Source organism: Bombus bifarius, unplaced genomic scaffold, assembly GCF_011952205.1.
Source record: "Bombus bifarius isolate JDL3187 unplaced genomic scaffold, Bbif_JDL3187 scf7180000007973, whole genome shotgun sequence".
Taxonomy (NCBI): Eukaryota; Metazoa; Arthropoda; class Insecta; order Hymenoptera; family Apidae; genus Bombus; species Bombus bifarius.
Window position 1 is genome coordinate 4,787,276 of NW_022884359.1, and position 25,250 is coordinate 4,812,525.

A 25,250-nucleotide genomic window follows, 5' to 3' on the forward strand; every position below is an offset into this window, starting at 1 on the left:
TGAATAAATCTGTGTTCTATTAGATTACACGAGATTCATCGGATACGTGATCGAATCGGCGTTGTCAGGAAGATAGCGAAGTGTCGACGTCGACGCGCACCTGCTACACGTGTTCACGGAAGGCACGTGCCTCTCACCACGTCGTCGCGGCGTTCTTCGTCCGCGTCTCATGTTCCACGCCGGTGTTCGCCGACACTCAGAGTTCTCCGTTTCGTCTTATCGTTACCGGATCGCGCTTGCATTAATTGCGAAATGTATCTTAATTATCCTGACTCTATGCGTGAGATCACTGCTGCGCTGGAACATGGCTCTTCACCGCGTGCGTCCGAGGAAATCTTAACGGAACGACGCGAGCAGTTAATCTAATTGGAAGTAACTGTATCAAATATGCAAATGTCTTTCGATCGAAAGTGACTCTCGAAAGGGTTTAAAAATCGAAACTTCAATATTGTAATACGTAGCAACTGATGTATGGATTGTGGATCTTTAAGAACCTGATTGAATTAGTCGTGTCACGATTCGATGTGTTTTCGATAAATCGCAAGACGAAATAATTGACTCCACTCTTAATAAATTTATCAGTTTCGTCATGTGGATACGTGATTAGTATTCAAATGTTCGAAAAAAACAAACTAATTTACATCCATAAGTTTATTTATTGCGAGAGAACAGCAAATTATTTACCAGGTTCGGATTGATATTTCAAGTATTTAAAAATATTGGAATTTCTCTTAAATACCTCGGTGGAATGGACTTTTGATATTGAAACGACGAGATATTGAAAGTTGCATAACGCTAAAAGACAAGGAAAGTCATTGTATTTCACTCTAAGAGAGTTCTTTATCTTCTACAAATATCTTAAGTTTCTGTTTCGGCACGCGTAACACATGTAGTTTTCTGCATGTCTGATTTTACAAGCCTGCTACATCGCTACTATGTGCTATACATCATTGAGAAAACAGTTTTCGCTGTCGCGAGTATCAGTCTGATCGAATCGATTCCCTGGTGTGACAGAAGGAAATCCAGCCGCGTCCTGAAAAACGTGAGATCATCCGTGAGGCCTGCTTTACATTATCCACGAGTAAGCGTGTCGTAGCGAGGCATGACAAGCGTGAAGAAGCGCGATCCGTTAAGGTGAGACGAGGTGTCGTCTCGCTCGGGAAGCCGAGACCAACTCGTTGCTAGCGTTACAATATCGCGTGGCGCGTGGCCCGAGCCTCCATAGCCACACGTATTCGCCTCTCTCTCCTCTCACTCTTTTTCCTATACGATACAACAACATTCTTCCCTTCGTACAAGCCAGATAAAGATTGCAACAAATTTTATTCCTTAATTGTGACAACGAAATATTTCGAGGAGAAAGAAGAAAAGAATTCAAGAAGCAAGGAAGTAAAATTTTATTAACATTGAGGTCTCAAAGGATTCCTCGCCGAGTTTTAGCAAGAATGGCAGTAGATTTCATCTCTTAATTGTGGCAATGAAATATTTAGGAAACAAAGGAGGGAAGAATTCAAAAGGAAGAAAAATAAGATTTCGCGAATATGAAGTTCTCAAGGGATAAAATCTTGACTACCTCTAGATTCCTCCCTTTTCTTTTTTTCTTTCTTTTAACAAAATCTCTAGAAAAGAAAGATTCGAGAATAAGGAAACGAGGAAGATTTCCTCAACGCGAAGTTCTCAGGGTGTTAATGAATCTACAGCTCTGATAAAAATTACAATAAATGCCCTCCCTTAATTGTAACAACGAAATATTTAAAATAGAAAGATTCGAGACTAATGGAACTAGGATTTCACCGTAACCAATTTTTCACGAGATGCATGATGAAGCAAAAAATTCGCTCTGACTAATTCCATAGCAAAGGGCAGTGGCCTTCGATCAATGTATTTGGATTGCGTGGAGGCGGTCCAGGGGAGAAAAGTTATGATTTAGCGAGGAATAATCGGTCGGCCAGTCGAGCGGATCTAAAAATAATCCGTAAGCGGTTTTGATCTACTCAGGCTGGCGCGAGCGCGATGCCAAGATAGGATAGTCCTATTGCTTCGCGGGTTCGTACGCCGCCCAGCTTGACTGTGATAAATGTCTAGAAATTTTGCGACCGCCGTCTCCTAACTGCCTCGTCGGATCCTCTACTAAACCGTTTCGTTAGTCTACTTTCACGTTCCCCTGGAAAGCAACCTCTAGTCGCGCTCGAAAACCATCACCGATCATTCTCCCGATGTTCTCCGTTTCCATGCACGCTTTTTGCGTCAACGTGCGTAAAATTTCGAGGCATAGTTCTCGTATAAGCTTCAAAAGAGCAAAGATTGTTTGTGTGGAGATTTATCGAAATTTCTGGACTATGAAGCCTCCCTTGTTAACGGAGAGTGGAACACTCAGCGTGTCCATTAATCTTTGTATACCTAAGTACACGTGTACTACGTGATTGCTAGTCAAACGGTACTTCGTTTACGAGATAATCTGTTCCCAAATCTTCTGTCCAAAATATTCTGGGGAGACGTAAGGAAGAGATTTCGTCGATCGAACGCTTACCTACGAAAATCGAACGCACCTGAAACGCTTACGAGCCATATTTCCTATTTAAAACGCAATGTAAATAGACTGAATGAGCATCGAAAGTGAATCCATGAAAGTTCAACGTACTTAAAATATACGTGCACGAATGATTTTTAAATTTCCTATGCAAAGTGCTGTAAGAAGTCTCAAAGGAACTTGTCCACGTAACGTACGAGTTCTCGTGCGATATAAGTGAATTCGAAGAACACGAAAGACAAACGTACGTAAGTTGATCACATTTGAAACGCACGTGATGGAACACGCGACTCCTTGGCGATGCAGAGAGCGACTGTTGCAGCAGAAAATGACATTCGCAAGATGTCAGTCAACCGTTTGCGTAATCGCGGTGCTCAGAAATCTCGTCGTACGTCGCTAGTACTAATGTTATTGCGCACCTGAACGCGCGGTTCACAGTTCATTTAACAAAGGATCCTTTCGTGGAAACCGGCGTCACCGCTCCTCTCTGATCGGGAATCACGATTTTCCATCGGCCGTGTCAGCGGCTATTAGACCAGTCAATAAAATACGCTGCTATATTTCAAAGTCACTTAACAGGGCTGCTGTTTCTGACAGCCTATTGAAAGCATTGAGTTTCTTAGGCGAAACCATGTGGGAAGTCTTATTAAGTTACTACTTATTCGAACGTGACCACCGTGATAAATCATAGCCAAAGCAGTTGCAGCAATTATACGACAGCCTGGCTCGGACAGGTGTAAATGAAAATTATAGAGAAACAACCTCGCGTTATATTTGAATACGTGAAAATCACGTTCGGTTACTAAATTTCGTGCGGCGAAGGCACCATAAGTGACAAATCCAAATTCCTTCAATGAAAAGTAATCCGAAATCGCGCACGACTGGCCAAAAATAAGTTGCTTGTTCAGGTTGTTTGAAATTAATCGTAGAATATATTCTTAAACCTATTTTTGGCCAGTCGTATACGATTTCGGATACATTCGTATACAAGGTGGGTTAGGTTGGGGTTAGGTGGCACAATACGTGTCAAAATAGTCAAATAACAGGAATACGAAGTAATTTTACGATACTTTCGCTAGAAAATAAGAGATCGATGATGGAATTATAGGAAAGGTGGCTGAAACTAGGATTAAAGAAAACGATCAGTCACTGGTAATTATCTATACAGCAATTAGGAATTCGAACGAACAAGCAATCAGATATATATATGTAGATGCGCTAGCACTGGATGACACAATACACGCAACGAGTTTGTAGTTTGCAAGATAACGCCCAACATTACAAACACGTCAGTCTATCGTTCGTGCAATCCGCGTCGAATCCACAAAGTTGTCGGCCGGTGTGTTCCAGCTGATCCACGATGGTGAATTTATGCGTGGAACGATGCTGCATCCACGCATCCTCTCGTCTCGTGTAACCAAGGCACAGAAATTCGGGAACGTACGAGACGCATAAATTGAGCGGTCCCTCTAATTTTCCTCATGAATATTCCTTCGTTATATCAATTAAAATAGCCGCGACGCCTGAATATTTATCACGGCCACATAAATTTATTAGAAACTGCATAATGAAGTTCCGTGGAAGTGGGCGATTGGCCCACCCACAGCTTCGTCTCCGTCTATCTTGGACTACGGTTTACCCCGTTATTACGAAAATACATTATGAAAAATCCTTTTTTCGTCCTATAACCATTCTCTCTTCCTCCAGTCCACTCGTATTTTAAAATGTCCATTTTTTCGCCGCTTATCGCGCGACACGTAGTCTTCTATTTTTTACATTTTATGCGGTTTTTCAGACGTGACCTCACCACTCATGGATTAGATACCGACTCGTGCTTCACCTACCGGGCGCTCGCCAAGTATCCACTCTTCGAATTAATCCTTTCAAGAGGACTACAGGAGGAAAATGATTTCGGAGTAATGGTGTCTTCTAACGACCAAAAACCGGCACCGACGATTATTCGTTCGCATACCCAGCTTGCAAACATTTTCAGGTAAAACGTGTGCCCGCGTATAACGCGTAATCGACACCTACCATTTTAAGAATCGAGTCTCTACGAACCAGGGATATACGTAGAATCTCGACAGACACATTGAACCGTGACGCATTGAAAAATCTTGATCACGTGTTACGTGGGAACGCCATAAATCAAGCGGCAAAACGTTGAAGCAAGATCTCGATACAAATCGTTCCAGCCTTCAGGAGCACGCCATTACTCTGCGAGCAAGGCGCGCGCCAGTGTATTTCAAAACAGGCGTCCGCGGAGAAGAATTGGAAAATACCGACTAATCTCGGTCTTCGTTGTTTAAGAAAGCGAGAATACGACCTCCGTTCGAGAGAGACCTGTATGTATAAGTACGTGTGTTTACCGCGAGAAACGTAACTCGTTAGATGCCTCCCCCACCAATCAGCAGCACCTAACTCAACCTCGACTAATTACGCAACTGTTCACCTGCACTACCTGTCACGACCAATTCTCTTCTCTCTCCTTCAGTTCTCTCTTTTTACGTCGAGCGTGTCAAAAAGAGAGGCACACAACGAAATCGTCTCTTATCTTCGTCGAAAGATCACCGTGATATTTAATGGGAGAACTTTTGAGTGACAGCGATAGCCTGCAATATCGCTTTAACCCGTTCTACTTCGGGCAAAATTGCTAAACAGCTACGCGTCTAATTCTGGACGGTGCTCGGTCTACTGTGATCTGTCACACGGTATAATACAGTTTATGCGAATGTTGGTGCGCTTCTGATATATCCTCAAGGTGCAAAAATGCACGTAACATGCAGGAATATACAGCGAGTTCTAGGTATTTCTAGGTTCTACGAAGTTTGTTAGGGAATATTCCGTATATAAGTAAGAGAGAAGCGTTATATAAATAGAGCGCGTTTAAAGTTTTACTAGAAAGCTACAAAAAAAAAAAAACAACAGAAAAAAATAATACGGAGAATAGCAAGGGGTCGGAAATAATCGCTAGGTGTTACTAGAACATTTCAAAGTTAACATTTCTATTGATAGAAGATTGATGGAGATGAAAAGTTGAATTTATCATTAGGTATATCCTATAGAGCTCATCTCGAATTTCAATCAGTGGATTGGATACATAATTAGCGACGTAGGTATATTGTTTTTGACAGGATTTTGCAAGAAATCCGCGAACGATCTAAAAATGCTAGAATAATCTGTGTAAAATATTTAAACTGTAATACCATTTATCCACTTACCATCCACAGATTCTGTATGTTTCTCCAATCACATTCATAAAGTAAAAACTAAAACTAAAACTTATAAGCCTCTACGAAATATCCCGATTATGGATCTGCAAAGACTAACATACAAACGCTGATTCTTCGGGATTGAAAAGCCCCAGAAACGGCCGGGATAGTCGATGATCCCAAATTGAAGCATGTCTAATTTCGCGAAACGTATATTCCCTTAATTCCGCGCAACGAACGTCGGGGATCAGCTGTAAAGCGAAACTGAGGCAACACAGCGTCTGCTCAAACGGGGCTGGTTGAAACGTTGAAACGTGAAGCGTTCAAAGGAAGTCGCGTTCGGCCGATTAAACGCGAATTCCGCGAGCCCGGAATCACAGGGAGCGTGACTAAAGCTCACGTTCTGTGAAAAACCATCGCATCGTCCCGACGTCATTATCGCGCTGTTGTCGCTACAGTCTTTGTCATCGTTATCATTGCGCAACGAAGACCACCGAGGACAAGCACGCGCACGATCTCGCGCGTCAAACATTGGAGAACGTCCAGTCGCCGTTTAAAATCTCGTTTTCCATTGCTACGTATTTATCTGTTTCTCTCGCGACTACCTGTCGGAGGAACGCGCGAGATTTTCAACTGGATCGCGTCCACGAGAATATGACCACGAAAAAAAAAAAAAAATGTAACGGGGATGAGGGGCCGAAACTGTGTGGTCGAGCTGGCTGGTCGTTGACGTTGACGAAGCGACGCTGTTTGACGCGAACAGCTTTGACAACGATTTTGACGGCGACACGACGATGTCTTACCGACCGACACGTGCTAGTTTAACAAACCGTTTATCGCTTGCCCTGTTCAACACTTTACCTGTTACGACGCCGATCAATAAATTCGTACGTTTCATCGGCAAGCCGTTATCTGGAGATTTCTCTAGGAGAGGGAGAGAAAAATACGACTAATCGATGAAGATAATATATATAGAATGATAATAAAATACAATTTTGCGATCTTTAATTGATTGATTTTTTATTGAGTATTATACGTAGCCTAGGCAGCTTATAACTTAGAAACGTCTGACTCGTTGTCTATTCGACAAAGATAACTAACGTAATAATAGAATGTAGTTCTGTGTCGTTTTAACTTTTGATTCTTCTGATCTAGTCTACGTACTTTCTCATTTATTGAAAAAAGCTCGTTCGATCAATAGTTGCCCGTGTGACCGAGATTGACGGTGGCATTAATTTTCAAGATAGCGATAATAAAACAGGCACGAAATGACATTGAGTTATCAGGAAATGAAGCGCTTCGATATTCGAGTGTTACATCAGAGCTCGGTCTTAATTGATAACACGGCGAGGAAACGTGAATAAAGGCAGTCATTGTTCCGAGAGGGAAAAAATATCGTTCGCTGTCCTACTTCCACTAGAAAATACCAGAGACAACGTACAGACGTAATCGTGGCGACGATAATCGTCGGTTTTGTACAAAGTCGTGAGAGCGGTGAGCTCCGCTTTGGAAAACCGCGTTCAACGATTTTCGATAAGATTCCACTTTATCCAGAGATACGTAATTCAGGCCAGATAACGATTATAAAATTAGTCTACGAATAATCTACGACATGTAACGAAGAAACTACATACGTGTTCTACTCTCGTCGATTCAATTACAGGAGGTAGGGTGCAGCTCCCTAAATCCCAACCCGGCACTTCAAGCCTTTTGTCGCCGAGACACCGATTTGTATCACGAATTTACGAGCTCCGTGAGTCGAGCCAGGATGACTCGCACAGTTTGCTCTCTCCGTTGGTATAAATTCGAACGAAGAAAAGGACTAGAGGAAGTCTAACTCGCGGAATTTCAAATGTTATATACAACTTAGAATTAACGTTAATTGTTTCGAATTATAAACGAGCCGCTTATTGACCATGAGACAAAGGCTAGAGAAAATCGATGATATTATGAGATAAGAGTTGATCACTGCTTTGGCAATAAAAATGTCAAAAAAATGGAGTTAAAGTGGAGTCAAAGTAATCCTACTCCATCCAAACTGATCGAATCGAGACACGAACTGAGCGATTCGTTCTTATCTCCAAAGGATTTGAAAGCGTGGAGATGGTAATCTGAAAGGAGTCGTCGATGTGTTTCGATAGAAGGACGTCGATTCGCGTGGCGAATTCGCGACGACTCGGCAGGCAGCAGAGGGAGTCGGGAGTTGGTATAAGTTTAAATCGGGAATGGCGGGCCAGGAGGCCGTCATGCGGGAGGCGCGATGGTATTTTTATCGGGCTAAATATAGGTAAACCTCCTATACGGAACGCCATAGCAGCGTGGAGGAACCACAGAGGGTCGGCCCGTAACTACTCGTTAACTACGTACCCCGGGGTGTCCCGCGACCGCAAAAGAGCTTCCGCGAAAAAAAGAACCGACCGCCCCAGGGGCTTGATTAATTTTTAATCGAGGGACACGTGCCTGGTGTCGTGAATCTCGGTCACTTTCCTTTAACTCTATTGCCGCCTAACCGTTTACTCTATTTACCAAAAATCCTTATCCTCCTTCTGCACCTTCCTCGATCACGAGGAATTTCGATAACAGATAAAACGAGATACGGAGGCTCATGCAAATATTCGAACACACGTAAACATTTTCGATGAATATATTAGGTGTGTTGAATATAAATATATCAACATTCCCGAACTATCCATTAGTATGATATATATAATAGTAAGCTATTTACTTAATGGTCGAACGCCATCGAAGAAACTTGAAATGCTAAAAGCAGGGCTATTGAACAAACACTGAACGATTAATGAGAAGAAAGCCTTATCGACTGGAGAGTAAGAGAGTTCATATAAAATACCTAAAATATAATTCTCGATATAATATTCAGTGGGTGGAGCAAATTCCCATTTAGATTCTATACCTTTCGGTTCCAGTTAGAAAACTAAAAAATTTCAATAGAAACTCTCAATCTACTTGTCCGTGATGATATCTGGTTAACGACCAGATGCTTTCGAAGAAACTGAAAATGCTAAAAGCAGGTCTATTAAACAAACGCTTGGAGGATTAATAAAAAGAAACCCTTATGGAGTAGTGGACGTGGAAGTCATTTGCAGCGTATTACCCAGCCCCTAAAGCTAGCGGTTCTCGTTCTTGTCGTTGACGCTTGGTCCCCGCGGTCGCGATTTTTGGAAACGAGATAGAAACGACCGTAAACGGGTCATACTGTGTAATCGCACTACCATAGGGTGGTGTCCCGCGACCGCAGAAGAGCCTCCACAAAGGGTGGACATGTAATTCGAGCGTCGTGTAGCCACGTGGCGCCACGCAACCATTGAAACTGCAATTTTTCGCTTTCCCTTCTTGTTTCCCTTTTTTTTTTTTTTTTTTCAATTTTCACGTGTATGTTTTTTTTAATCTTTTTCCTATGTATACGAGTGCGCATTTTTTTTATTTCTCATTCCCATTCCCGTGGACATTTTATTTTTCAACTGGTTCGCAGAGATATTGACACGAGTGTCCCACGATAAAAATTGATCGACACCGCGTCCACTTCCGCCAATGATTGATAGCAAGGTGTTCAGCGCGAGAGCGCTTTTTTATCCCATTTTTTTTTTTTTTTTTAAACACGCGTTGACTCGCCAAGGAAAAACGCTGCGTGTATTTCATTAACTCATCCCGGATAAACATATGCACATCGAATTAAAAGAAATGCAGCATCATTGGCATAACACATTCACGTTCGTAAATGTGGATATATTGAAATTTCAAAATATTTATGTAATACGCGCAACGTGGACGTAAAAGTGTTCTATGATAAATGTTCAAATACTTTCGCGTGACCCAGTGTATATATGGAGTATTAAATGGATTTCATGGGAGATCGTGAAGTTTGCAAAGTCGATCGAGTAACAGAGTCGAGCGAAAGCGCGCAGGCAACCGTGTAACCAGGAAGTCACGCGTGTACCTGCGTGCGTACAGCCAACAAGGAGTGACATAACCTTTTGTCAACCGATTAACCTAGCGAGCCGCTACACGATAGCGCTGTCAGTAGTCGGGAAACACCTGGCCACCCAGCCTATGACAGGAGAAAGTGCTTCTTTCTTCACGTTTTCTACCAGTAACGCACCTACGCGATACATCAGTAGTAGCAATTAGAGAATTGTCTCATATGTTTGCTACTATTGACGTGCACGTTACGTTCGTGCAATTACTCGAGTAACGAGATATTGTCATAACTGTTGCACTTTTTATCGTTGCGTGATCGATCATTGTCGAGGCTATTTTTGTCTCGTTAAAGTGACTTGCAAAACTAAAGAAAGCAGAGTACAGCGTGTTGAAACACTTATTACGGTAGAGTATCGATTAACTCTACGAATTAATGAGAAAAATGAGGAACAAATGTATGGAATACCTATAACGTGCAAGAATACATGAAATATCCAAAGTGAAGTACTGCTTATAATAGTTAGAGAATGAAAAGAATGTTCATTTAGGTTCTATTCCTTTAGTGATGTACAAAAAAGTTCAAATTTACATAAACATCCGCGGTCTAGTCATAACAAGTTTATTAAGATAATTGAATAGATATTTGCTTCAGCTTCAATCCTTGTCTTTCATTCAATCACATAATATATTCGTAGAAGGTGTCTACAAGTATTCGAGTACTTTCGCGTGAGCCTGTATAGCATTATCATAAACGTAGACTTCGAATCATTGGAATTCCTCGAAATCGTACGACTGATGGAACAAAATTCGAGGAGATTGCAATGGAAATTCCATATTCGGAAATTGCGATATCGGTGGAAAGTTCACGCACAAGCGACTCGATCCACAGGCTGCTAGTTCAGACTCCTTTAGCGGTTTAATCCACAACCCTGTGTGCAAGTTGCCACGTAACTACGCGTAACTTTTGTCCAACTACTATGTTCCGAGGCGAACGTCTCGAATTAAGGGCGTAGACGACGCAACCGAGAAACTTTCACCCGAACGGGCCACGCGACGCTCTGACGTTTGGCATTCCATATTTTACCAATGAATCGGCTGCGGCTTCACACTGTAAGAATGAAAATGCAATTTTCACGAAGATTCTCAAAGATTTGAGCAAGATTCTCAACCAGAGGTTGCTAATGTGAACCTGTTCTATCACGTTGAGCCTATCACGTGGCTAAAAAGAGGAGGAACGATAGTTTATCGTTGAAAGTATCTTGACTTTCGATCGTGTTGACGAGGCAAGAGATACTTTCAAAAGTAAAAGTCGCGGGTTTCTGCTCGAATTTCTACTCTCGAGCATGATGTTTCGAACTTGTTACTGGTGTTTCGTCAGTTTTCTCTAGGAGAAAAGGAAAGTCCCTAGCTAAACCGCTGGATTCTACGATTGTTTATACTGTTTATAGAATCCTTTGGATAAATATATCTATGGGAATACGTTTGCTTTCTGAGAAGTCGAATCCTGATTGCGTATCTGGATAATGAAATTAAGAAATTCATTATAATCAAAGTTGCATCAAAATCCGAACTAGTTCAGAGACAAACGGTTCATATACAATAATAGTTCGCCAATTTTTCTCAGTACTTATTATTTATTATTTATAGAAGAACTCATGTTCAAATCAGCAATTATGACGGAAGCTCGCTTAATCCAATAGAAACCAATTTCATTTCAATAAATAAAATTCAAATAAATGGAATTCTGCTGTAGTGTATCGTTTCATCGCTGAATATCTGACCATGTTACTGTTACGAAAACACGAACTTAAGAAACAAAATGATACATCTCTAAAATAGAAAGTTAATAGAAAATTATGTTCGTATTCATCCATAAATCAACAGAAAATTCAACCCACATTTACGCATAGTTCGCGATTGAGAACTCAATCGCTGTCAGGCAAACGTAACCGCTTGTTTTTCGCTATAAAATGCGGAGGAAATGGTGGTCTGATCGCGAAACCAAATACGGAACTGGGTTAGCCGAGTGTCTCGCCATTCTTGGTTCCCTTGGGTTTCCGAAGTCTCCATCTCTCCAATTACTCCCATTGCCTGTTTCGTAGGATTGAATATGAAATACAATAAAATCTGATATAGGAGCACGTGGGCGTTGATAGCATATTGAGGCGCGCCGATTCGCTCCACTTTTCTTCCACGATCGAGCACCCTTGCGGTTGGTCACGACAACAGGAGAAATCGTTTCTAACCAGCAAAGAAATTTCCTACGTACTCGTGAACGCTTTGTCGCTGATCAAAAGTTGCTTGAAATATTTATACAATAATTGGGAAACTTTCTGGTAAGAGGACACGTAGAAGAAAATGATGTTGGGCAAGTAATTTCAAGTTTATTGAAACAATAAAGAAAATGTTTGCGATAATAAATCATAGACTTTAAGAAAGAAGAGTTTTCAATTTGATTAAACGATAGCGGAGAAGCTTCCTAGAAAAAGGACTCGTAAGAAAAGATGGTATATATCCAGTAAATTTCATTGGAAGCTTCGCTTCTAGTTTTTAATACTACATACGTCTGAATTTATAATCTACCATAAATTTGTCAAATCTATTTAGAGATTTTCATTCATCATTGAATAATTACTCTTTTGCAAAGTTAGATTAATAATTGGCTATAGTTATTTGGGTAATCGAATTTAGAAATTCAGCAAAAGCGAAGATCAATTCCGCTTCTGAGGGACTCATACAACATGGACGCCCTTTTGGAGCAACTTCGCGTTGTTTGTCTCTTGCATCGATCCCGTGCACGACCCGGTTACGACCCGAACAAGCAAACGAGCTCGACGAGCACAAACATCCTAGCACGAGCCAGCGCGCTCCTTTTCTTTCTCGTGGCGTAAAAACGCGGCCTTGCCCGGCACGCGGTACATGCGAACTCGCCCATCCGAGCCGGCTGATTCATTCCAAGGCGCTAGAACAGCTTGGCCGCGACAAAGACGACGGCCGCGCAAGAATAAGAAAGAGAGAAGAGGCGAGGAAAAAAACGCAATCCCGCGACAAGGTGCAACCAAGAGGCACGCACAATGTAGAGACATCGTGTTCAAAAAAAAAAACGCGGGGCAAGTCAGTAAAAAGCTATTACGAAAAATGGCTATGTAGAAATTATCAAAGCAGAAGAAGAAACGAACGGAACGAGCAATCAATAAGTCCGAATAAGTCGAAATAAAAAGCTGCAGAACGAGAGGAACGGAAGTAACGAGAATGCAAAAGGAAGATGGAAGAATCGAAGCGTATACAGGGTGTTCCATTAATCGCGCTACTTTATAAAGAAATAAATCAAAAATATAAAATAAATCTTTTTCACGAGACGCTTCGTTTTCGAGAAAATCGAGCTGAAAGATTCGTTAAATATGTCCAAACGCGATTAATTACCGATTGGGTATAAATCAACAATCAACAGGAGTTTCCAAAAAGATCGAACTGGAACGTGTTAAAAGTTTCAAACGAGACGACCTACGATAAAATTTCATTCTACAGTTTTGACGCATTTTCACATCAAATTAGTCTCTTGCTGATTGTATCGAGATTACTGTGACACCCTGTATTGGTATGTTCAGAATTCTCTCATTGTCTCATCGTCGAAGAGAAGTTTATCCCACGTGGCGTGGGTTCGAGGGAACAGCAAGAAGAACAGGAAGACACGTTACTGGTACGTAGCTATTGCTACCGTACCGCAGGACGACGAACTCGTCCGCGCTATGGCAATGGAAACAGTAGCGTTGCTACCGCTTCGTCCTTCGTCGACGAGTCGCGGCTGCGCCGTTATAACTGCGGCTTGCGGTCGGAAACACGTGGGAACCTGCGGGAGAGGAACCTCTTCCCTTCGACTGTATTGGCGTGTTCGTCGGCTTCCTAGTGTGAGACCCACGAACGAACCTAGCAATGGCCTCATTTAAACGAAAATTCCAACAATTTAATTTTTTGTCTCAGTAGAATATAAATTTACAACGATCAAACGAATTTTAATAGACTTAATTATTGGCTAAGGATCGTTCGCGTCTAACAGAGGTTTCAATTTTTTTTTCATCAGCACGATAACAGTTAGAAAAAAGTGCATTTAAATATCTATGATTATCAAACATTATATATTTCATTCAACAAAATGATCATATTAGATTCATTCTTATAACATAGTAGTTGCATGAGCAGAATTACTAAGGAATTACACAAGTTGCAAATGTAAAAAGGACTATTTGGTACATATTTCCTCCCGGATATAGCACGAGATAAAAATTGATATAACAAGTTGATAGTGAAAGTTCGTAGCTGTTTTTTTGATAGTCATACCATGAGATTAAGAATTTACAACTATCGGGAATTTTTTTCTCTGGTACTTTTAAGACGGATCGTTTGTTACAGCATTCGAATAATTTATTAGTCCCTGTTTGTATTTATTAACCTAGCGATATGTTACTCTAGAACTGGTAGAATTGTTTTAGCTTTTCTGCTAGAATTGTAAAAGATTGATGTCGGAATGAGCAAACGTTTAATAGTAATGGGAACGACTTGTACACGTAACAACTTATAGCCATCGCTAACATAGTCGAGCCGTGAGACGTTGTGTGCGCAACGTCCCGTGAGAATCCATACCCGACCACACCAAGTGCGACACAAAGACGACCCTTCCGCCTGCACAAGGCTGCCCTATGAATCCCTTCCGTGTTTTTCCACCCCAGCCAACGTTGTTCCTGATTCTACGAGGAATCGGAGAAATCTTGCCTGCTACTCGACATATGGCGCAGAGAGATGTGCCGCGCCATTTAGAAAGCCACTTGATTCTACACCTTTTTTCTCCTTTCATATGGTTCACTCTTAGACTGATTTAATATCTTCATAAAATTTTCTCAAATAAATACACTTTCAGTTTATTAGTTTATCAGAATTTAACCGAGCAAGAGGAATTGACGTCTTTTGGATTATACGATATATTTATATAAAGATCTTCTATCTTTCTACGTATTATATTTTTGTTCAATCATAATTATTTTTAAACTGAAACTCGAACCGGAAATTCATTTTATTCTTTAATCTTCAATTTCCTAACCTCAGAAATGTTTGACTAGGGAACCCAGTTAATCACTTTAGAGAACAAGAATAGAATTTTAGAAAGATAGATATTTAACTTGTGATATCGCGCAGACTTTTACCGTTACAGAGTAGTGAAAGTTCTCCTTCTTACAATACTTTGTACCTGTATAGGAGTATCTAACAATTATGAAAATTCCAGAAGCTGAATGAAATCGATCACGTTATAATCTTCGTCAGCCGAAGAAAACAATTAATATCGAAAGAAAGACAATCATAGAAAGAAGATGTGCAAGCGCTTAACCTAACTGGCTTCATCGTGATCTGGCGCACGTTAGCGGGATTAGCCTTCGGTATATGATCACAGCAAGATGTAATGATTCTGACCACTTGAAACCGCTTCCTAAAATGGTCAAGATGTGTTCCACGTGCGGAACCATACAGTCCAAGACTAAACGTCCCGCGGAAGCACACTGACTCCGAATGGTTCCCACCTCGATTCGGCACCACGTGACTGGGTTACGGTAGCGTGTCTACGTTTGCGATCATTCCGCGGATAAAAGAGACCGAATAAATCCGGATTAAGCCGCGAACCCTTGTGACAAGGATCCGGTTAACATTCAGTAGCCTTAGCACATGGAATTATACTAACAAAGTTATTTCGGTTCCTTCTTTTTATTCTCCTTTCAACAAGCATTAACGTCCGTCTTCAAACTCTTTTTTCAACTATTCCATTAAAAAAAAATGTCGTGTTCCGAGAGATTCTTATTTTACGATAGGAAGACAAAGAAATTCGTTTAGCGTTCTTTTGCTAACTTCTCACCCCCCTCCCCATAATCGACAGGTGTAACAGAATTAATGCTGAGTCTTCGATGTCATAACATCGGATGTCGATCTATGTCAATCGAAATTTAAATCATCACGCAACCGGAAACTGAAAGTGGTCCGAGGATAAAGTGTCTCGAAGATAAGCGTACGTACGGTTAAACATTTTTCTTGCAACGGAGAAAAATTCTAACAGCAGTCGATTTCAAACGATTTGCACGACGAGAATGAAAATCCCAAAGATAGCTTTTCTAAATGGTTTTTCGAAGTTTTCTACGGCTCGAAGGGCTTATTCGAGAACTGCTGGACGACGAGCCACGCGACGTACCTTTCAAGGTGAGCGGGATTCGTCTTTCGAAAAAAAAACCTCCGGGAATAAAGTGGAGGTGCTCTTTCTTCTTCTCTCTTTCCCACTCTTCCTCGTGCATATTCCGAGGGCAGTTGGCGCGCACGTACGTATCGCTCCGATACGCGGGAAATTCTCAACGAAACTGGAAACTTACGAATTACGAAGGATATCATAATTTTTTAGACGACGAACCGCATGTTCGTCTGTTCGTTGAATATTGGAGATAGTCCATTTTTACTCTCAATGCTCCCGTTGTTAATAAACACTTGAAAACCTTTTTCAATCGGAACTTATCTCGTTTAATAACATTTCTTCCCATAAGAAAACTTTTACTCTGCATACACCGTATGGTCTTTGAGTGTCTTGAAATATCCTTTCCGGTTTCTACGCTCGTTCTCATTAATCGATTCATCTAACTTCGACTCCTTAGATCCAACTAACTTGTCTAAACTGAACGAAGCTTCACCTATCCGTCTCATCTTCGTGCAGTAAATCCAACCTTACGAAAATCGGAGAACCATCGACGAATCAGCAGAAATCAGCGTGCATTTCCGACAACAGAAGCTGGCCAGTGACCATAACCTTCCTCATGTTGGACGGTGATCGCGTGGAAGAAACGTCAGCGGCTAGCAGTCTGAATGCCGTGGGCAAAAAAAAGGGACGTCGTTGGAAGTTCGCCGAAGGGACTGGAAACCGGACCTAGAGCGCTAGGTAGCTGTTCGTTCACGGGGCAAAACGACGGAGGAACTGGTCGAACGACATTTCCCGCGTCTCGCAAGGTGCCGGCAATTTCTCCAGGATTCCGCTTTCCTCCTGGCCGCGGTGGCTTCTCTCGTTCGAGTTCGATCGGCTCGACTCGGAAGACCAGGTTGGAAAGTTGGACGCGACGCGCGCGCTGGCTTCCCTCGCGAGGACGCGCGAGGCTTGCGAAATAGCTGACAAATTCACCAAGTTTTATAAAAAGACTATTTAACGCGACACCTTAATATATTCGACATTTCGATATTATGTGAAACAATATCTCTGAAACTGTAGGGATAATATTGAAAGCGAATAGAAAGATAATTTTGGTAACCTGGAATTGTTATACCGAATTTAAAAACTACTCTTTTGTGAAAAATGGAGCTCGTCGCGGCTTAGGTGAGATAAGATGAAAGGCCAAGGTCAGGTCAGAGTTTCATTTAAATTACAATAAGATCTGATATAACACTTTACAAAAGATTGATAGTCACCTCGTATGACGGAAATTGAGAAGTAATAGTAAAAGTGAAATCATTCTTAAAGAAATAATTCCAACAGAGAGATTTTCATATAAAAGACGTAGAAATTGTCAAACTGAAAATTCAGATGAAAGGCTGTACCAGTGAACAAAAAGCGATGCTTGGAACTTGACTTCGTGCGATTCTGGTTAGATTTTAATTTCACTTGCTTAAATTATTCCGTAAGCATACACACGGAAATATCTCACGTTTCTGGTGTTCAAAAATAAAATAATTATTATTTTTGGTTATATAAGAAAAAAGTTTTTGCACTTCAGCTCCCGTATAACACAAAATTCGTGTAACACTGAAAGTATATGTCTGCCGCGTTACAGGGGGTCGAATTGTATATATTTTACAAATTTGCGGTAATTTGGATGTGTCCGAATGCTTATGAACGGTAGTGTAGAGTATGGAGAAAGGTGAGGCGAGGGGTTCGCAGAGAGCCGAAGAAGAGGAAGGAGAGTCAGCTTGAGGTAAGATGCCGTGGCCTGTCGAGGGGGTGAAGAGAGGAGTGTGGAAGGAAAGGAGGCAACAAAGTTGGAGGCGGTGGGGGAGGCAGAGGAGGCAGAGAAGCGGAGGAAGGGAACAGAAGGAAGAAGAGGAGAGGAAGGAGAGAGAGAGAGGTTTCGAAGAGGCGGCCTTGAGAACGCGGAGAGAGCAGAGCGCGAGTCTAAGAAGAAGACGAAGAAGAAGAAGAAGAAGAAGAAGATGACGACGACGACGACGACGACGACGACGACGACGAAGGAGAAGAAGAAGAGAAGGAAGGAGCAAGAGAGAGAAGAGAGACCAGCCGAGCCAACTCCAACGCCAACGAACTGCTTCACTGGCAAATCACTCGCGGTTCTCATTCCAACGTTCGATTCTTCATCCGTGAATTAATGAACCGAGGAAACGTAGGAGCGGCGTTCTCTGGAGGCGCGGCGGCACTAGTCGACATCTCAGTCTCCGAAGTCGTCTCGGTCTTACGATGGACGTTTAAACGATTCGATACAACAGATTTATCGATTACGGTTAGAAGGATCGATCGTTAGAACGTAAAATTTGGAAATCCATCTCGATAGATTGGTAGACCTAGATAGTGATTTGACTTGTGCATGGCGCAGCACGCGCCTGAGATGCGAGATTATGCAACTATCATGACGTAAGAATCGCGACGCAAAAGTGGAGATCCAAAGACGACATGCGTACATTTTTCTTTGGTCCTGCGGATTCTGATAAGAACTAAACAATCGAAAACGTATCGCTGGAGATTTATACTCTTAGTCGTTAAAATCTAATGGTTGATAACAGGGGAAAAGAAGAAATTAAATTTAGACTTAAGGCGGACGATCGTATTTGAAATACGACCTTGGTACGTAGATCGAACGAAACTCGCCGAGATTTCCGGAATAATCTGGCAACAATTGGGGGCACAAGGAAACAGAGATCGAAATTTGGACTCTGGCAAAAGCTAGTATTCTTATTGTTACGCTTAAAAGGTTCGCAAGATCGCTGGAAGAAATCTTAGAAGCGTCACGATTCTAAAGGTACTTCTTTCGAACGCAACCGATTACGTTAAAAATTCCGAAGGAAACGCGTATCGACGTTCACCGAGCAATCGTCGCATGACTGAGATCAGCAAAACACCGTTTTATGTAACAAATAGGAAATATTTCAGAGAACATGTTTCCTCCAATTACGCGACTCTTAATGCACCATTATTTCCAGTAATAATTCGACTAATGAATACCGAAACTGATAATCCATACTGTACAACAATCAGGCGATTCATCAAGCCTAAAAATTACTCCGAAAGGAGAAGATATCAAAAGCTTGACAAAAAGCAATGTATCCATTGTGTAAACGAGTGCTGTGTGTATAACCGAGCCACTAGATTCGATATAAAGATACACAAGGCCATTCTACTGATATTCAACTATTCTCTGGTAAAATTCCTCGAAAGAACTGGTGAAAAGACAGCGTGTAAATCGAATTGGGAACCACTGGCTCGTGAGTGTGCGCCGCGCAGGTAGATCGGTTGAACCCACGGCTCTCTACGGAATACACAGACACTTGGCAAGATTCGCGAGGTCACGTGCTGCATTTGGACAGGCAGCGCTAATTTCATTATTTATAGCTGAAGCTTTCGATTTGCCGATCGGCCATTATTCCCTGCATCGGTAGTTCGTTTCGTTCGAATGGAACAAGACACATCTCTCGTAGCCTGTAGAAGAGGTTAGAGAAACGAATTCGAAACGCATCGGCTGAAATAGACGGCCGCGATAAAAATAAAATGCCCGAATCCACAAGGAAGCAACAGCTCGTGTTAAAATAATCATAAACTTTCGATTCCACTGGCTAGACTGTGGCCAACCACGGGAATATCGGGAATTTTCCTAGACAAGACAAGCTTCGTGCGTGACCCCTACCGATTTCAATAAAATTTTTCCTACGATGATAATTCCATACCGGCTCATGAAAATATTCCAACGCTTGAGGATAGCATTTACGAATGTATTATTTATACGAAACATTAAGATTGTCGTACATTTTCATTGACGAATAAAGCGTTTCGATGTCCTGATACATTGTACCATAAGATTTTTCCAAATTTCAAACGCAAGTTTCTCGGTTTAGGTTTAGATTACATTTATCGTACATATAAAATTATCACCATAGTAAATTTCATTGAATTCGGCAAGAACCATATCTGACGCATTCTTTGCGAGATTTAGCCTTTGGTTGTAACAAGAATTTGAGAAAGATCGAAGTCGTATAAATCGAAAACAGTAGCAAAACGTACACACAAGTTGGAAAGGGATTCTAGATTAGTCACGGTACAGGTGATATTTCATACGAGAATCGGCCAAGTTTCTTCTTATCGTAGTTTTCAAGAGCAGCAGGTGCTCCAGAGCTAAACATCGGTATTACATTTCTCTCTAGTTTTTAGAGTTAAAGTCTAGGAACACTGGTCGTGTTCCCGGAGTGGTTTTGAATTATTACGGCCTATGATTGATCGTTTGAAATTTCCGTTGAATACACGAAGTCGAATCGTTCGAGATATCGAATAGCAAAGCGAATAGACTACTCGTCATTTATCAGACCGCAAAGATCCTTATCGACCAAGCCAGCTGTTAACACCTCGAACACGCCGCAGTGTCTGCAACTTTTCGAGTGGATACACAACACGGTGAATCCATTTTCAATTAAGAACGACGTCTCGTCGGATCGGTAATCCGGTAACCGACACTTATACCGAAGGAACGAACCGGAGGAACAGAGAGAATCGGGCCAATTATCTTCGAATCTCCGCTAGTTTCGCGTCGAAGCGCGATAACAGTGACCGTTTATCGAGCTATGAAATTGTTATCGCGAAGATCCGCGCGAACGATAATCGATTCCAGTCTGTCATCCAGCTATTTACCTCGATACTCCTAACTAAACTTTCGAATCGTCTTTTGTATACCGGACGAGAGAACATTGTTCTTTCATCGGCCGTGTTTTACAGCCAAGAAATCGATCGAAACAGAAATGATACACCGTCAGACTAAATAGTTTTCCGATACTTTCGATACGAAAAAAGTTCGATTTGCTTCTTCTGAATAACGTGATAGAATTTCCTCGTTATATAGGAACCATTTAATTAAGAAACACAAAAACGCGAGTGATCAGTAGGACTGTAACGATTAAAAATATAAAAATAACAAACTAAAATATAAAATTCTTCGTTTAGTAGATAGAAGTTTTTATCCAACTTTGTATTCTTTACGTAACTTGCTAAACATACGAATTTCTATAAATATCCACAGTTTATCGATAAGAATTAATTTCCAAGGAGAAATGACCAAACACATTGTCGTCCAGGTTTGAATCTATCCGCGTTTTCAAAAGCATAAATCCTCATAGGAAACTACGATCTATCGATAACGACTAATATCTCTAAGATGGAATACCTGGAAGTATTACTAAAAAAATCATAATTAAGTTGATTTAATAATAGCAACGGACATTTGCCAAATTGCACCTATCCGATAGGACACCTGTATCGACATTCCTAGGTAAACCATGACTCAAGAAAGGCCTTTCTCGTACTCATTGTCACCTTGTCAGGATCTTACGTTCCCTGTTCGCCTTGTTCCGTAGATCTCTATTCTCTTTACTATGTTCTAGTACTATACGCGACGTCTGGAAGCTGAACCGGAGAGAAAGCTTCGGACACGTATACCTGAACCGGGATTAGGTTTATCTTGCTTCCTGGGCCGGCTCCTCGGCTTTGAAAGTAATTGGAAGGGACGGAAGACGCTACCGCGTGAATGATTGAGTGCGGCGGGGTTAATCGAGTGCGTGGAAAAGCTTGATGCATTTGATAGCCGACCTGCCACGTCCGCAGAGGAGCGAACGCCGGGAATTAGATTGGATCTGAGCCTTCGCGGTCTGATAAACTTTGCACGTTTTGGGGCAGCTGATCTGATTTAATAACTCTTTAGGGATTATACGAACGCTCTTGTACCTCTCCTTGTTGCAAATAGAAACCACTACTCACATAATTCCCTTTCTTACTTTACGCCAGTTCAACACTTTGACAGGAAAATAAAATGACCACGAATCGAGAATCGAATTTCTTCCGTTTATAGCATCTGATACCAAAAGTATACGCTTATATAGGAATATGTTTACTTGTGTACAATGGTGCTTTAGTGATAATTAGTTTCGATAGAACTGATTTTTTGAATTTTACCGCGTTCAAGCTTCTCTACAAAACCATCTGAAAATATCTCTTCCTATTATTTTAGTAACAAGATGTCGAATGTTCCAAGGATCATAGTTGATTAATGAGAAAACTAACTAAACTGTCTCGTTTATTACAACGCAAAGACTAGATCCCGCCGATTGTTCAGATTTCCAGGGTGTTCCATCTACACGCACGTGCATTCCACTTTTCAGGCTTGCCTTGAACCTGCTTGGTTGCACGAACAGTTTCACGTGAAACTGGAACCGACCGACGATACGGCTTGATACGCTACCTGCACACGGCTTCATGCACTCGGCCTGGTATCTCCTCGCGTGCCTCGCCAGTGAAACGAGCCTTTCCTCTTTCCACGGCTCTTCCCCTTCGTCATCCACCGATTCGTACCGGCGATTTACTAGAACCGCGATGCTGCCGCTCGCGAACCACCAAAACCTCGATAGTCGCTTCGTTTCCTTCGCAAAGCTATTTCCCAGTGTTACTTGAACGCTAGACTGATCGAAATAACGCGAAAACCGCTTGTACCGATCATTCTGACTATGGATTGTTAGGATCTATTAAGGTATTAGGATATAATTGAAAATTAATGGATATAGAATAACTTGGTGTTGTAATAAATTTTTCGAAAATTCTCAGGTTAGAAAATAATGAATTTCCTGAATGGGTTATTAGGATAATCTAACATTAATGGAAATATGGTATATAGATCTTGTAGTAAATTTTCTCAATATTTTTGAACTAGAAAATAATAGAATGGAAATGGTCACGCGAACTTTCTTGTAGATATAATAATAGAATGAAATATATTTGTATTTTTAGTAATAAAAAAAGAGATTGTAGTAAAGAGAACGCGTATATAGAAATTTGCAAAACTACCAGAGGCTCGCAACCAACCAAGGTGCCGATACAGTTTGTCGCGAGGCGATCAAGGTCCTTCTTATCCTACCGAGAGGCCGCGATAAGATAAGTCCACCGACGACGTTCGACTTCCGATTGCGCTCGAAACTTCGTTCATCGTCTCCTTCTCGTTTATTCCTCTTTCTTTCTTCATTTTCTCTCTTACAATTTAGTGAAAAGAAAATAAAACTCTTATAATTTCCCTGTTAATTCTTTAACGATATCGTAATGTAATAACGAGCCAATTATAATAATAAGTCGCATATCGCTAATTTTAAAGTCGTAAAAGTTTGATTGAAATCAGAAATCAATCTCGATTTACTTGATTATTCCATTAGCATACTACTTTCTTCGCACTAGACATTCTTGTGTACTTATATATACCTAAATACGTGGTACCTACGCATCACTGAAATATTAATTTCGATTGTTCGTAATTGTCATAATTTCATTGTTCTCAAAGCGCAAAAGTTTAGAACGAACGACGACTAAGGAAACACTGAAATTAATAAGACGCGGCTACAATATCTCAGAGCAGAGACAACTGGTAGAGAACTGTACATATGTTACTGAGTTAATATCCAAAGATAAGAATATTATATTTCAATAAAACGTAGAAGAAAACGAAGAATACGAATGGTTCTACAAACAACTTTACGCTTGCACCAATTTTTCTAGTATACGGAAAACAAAATCGTGAAAATACAACACAACTGCATCTGAGCTATTAAAAGAAACAGGTCATATAATTGAAATAGAAATACATCGGTTCTCCCCACTACATGTTTATATAATAAGAGTTTACATTTAGATAAAGTCAATGAGTAAGCGTTCGTTTAATCTGAAACTAAGTAAAATTTCGTTTCAATAAATCGAGCTTAGATATAAATGTATCTCTGCTGAAAGATCTTCGAGAAATCGCGACTAGAAGGGGGACGAAAATGGTCGCGGTTGTTGAACGAAGTAGTTCGACGATTCGTGCGAATGTAGCAGCGTGGAACGCTTATGATAATGAGCCCTGGCGATTACCAGACGGGGCCAGCGAACAGGGAGATGATGTCGAGCCGATAGAGACGTCCAGACCGGATACAAGGAAGGTCGAAGGAGAAGAACCGGATAATCGTCACCGTCGTAGTAGCTACGCTCCGGGTATCGGTTCTGGACGGCCCTCTACTCTGCTCTGGCCTTCTCCAGACGAGGAAGGAAGTCGCGTTTTGCGCGTACACCTGCGCAAAGGGGCGCCTCCCACCTGCGGGCCACCTGAACTTGCGGATAGAACCGTGTCCCAGACACTTCCAGGGCACCTGACTCGCGAACATGCTCGCTGTGTCCACGATAATTGCCTCATGCACCATCGATCCCTGGCTACTTCCAAATACATCTCTATCCCGATTATTCCAATGAAAGTTCGCATGATTGTAATGAACGAAATGGTTGTAGTACGTTCGGATAGAATTTCGGAACGATACGAGTATTGTTTAGCCAGGATACTTTTCAGAAATCCTAGATTTGTTCTTCTATCGAATTCTTAAATCTCTTAGATATTAAAGTAACAAAAATAACGAACGATAGATGCCTGATACTTTCCGATTCATCGATTATTGCTATGATAAAAGTTTCCACGATTATTACCAAGTACGTTTGACTGGAATTTTCGAAGGATTCCACCGTGTTTAAGTATATTCGTGTTTTTTGACCGACTCCACGCAAATATCTAAAAGTTTGCGCCAAACGCAGTGAATGTGTTAAAGAGAAGATGAAACTCAAAGCTGAGCAGGTGAGATATCAATGGAGAAGAACGATTGTGAATGGGGATCGGGTAAATAAGTATTTTGGTTAGCTCCACAAGCCTATTTACTAGCGGCTACATTTCGAGGCACGTTCGACCGTGCAACGGTCACCCACCAGGAAGATCCTGGCCGAGCTATGATAACGGATTCTCCGAGTATACTGTTACTACGCCCGAGAGAGTGTACTAGTGAGAGACTGCCAAACGATTGGCGCGGAACGAAGTATCGAGCCGTAAAGGAACAGTCTGAATATAGTATCCAACTATAAAATTCTTACAATTAAATATTTCGTATTAAGCCTTATCCAGCAAAGGCTGGATCATTGTTGTAACAAGTGTCAGATAATTTATTCTGCAGTGATGAAGCAAAGAGTCGAATGAAAAAACCTTTTATCTCTGTGTGTGATAACTAAACCGCAAATTCTCATGCAACTTCGTATCTTTATCGACATAAATGAAGAATTAGAAACTTCGTTTCATTCATTAAATATTATAACGAGCATTCTAGTTTAGACACTTTATAAACCTTTTATATATCTTTAAATTTCCCATAAATGCATAAAATAATTTGACAGAATAATAACACAGAATAATAACGTAAAACATCTGCATCAGTCAGAATCGATTCAGACTTCGAAAAAAAAA

General features: G+C 41.2%; 1 protein-coding gene across 3 annotated transcripts in view; it reads right to left on the bottom strand.

The window, feature by feature from the left end:
• Window positions 1-25,250, bottom strand: part of LOC117216803 (LIM domain-binding protein 2) — a 75,285-nt gene that overhangs the window by 46,847 nt on the left and 3,188 nt on the right. The window lies entirely within an intron of this gene.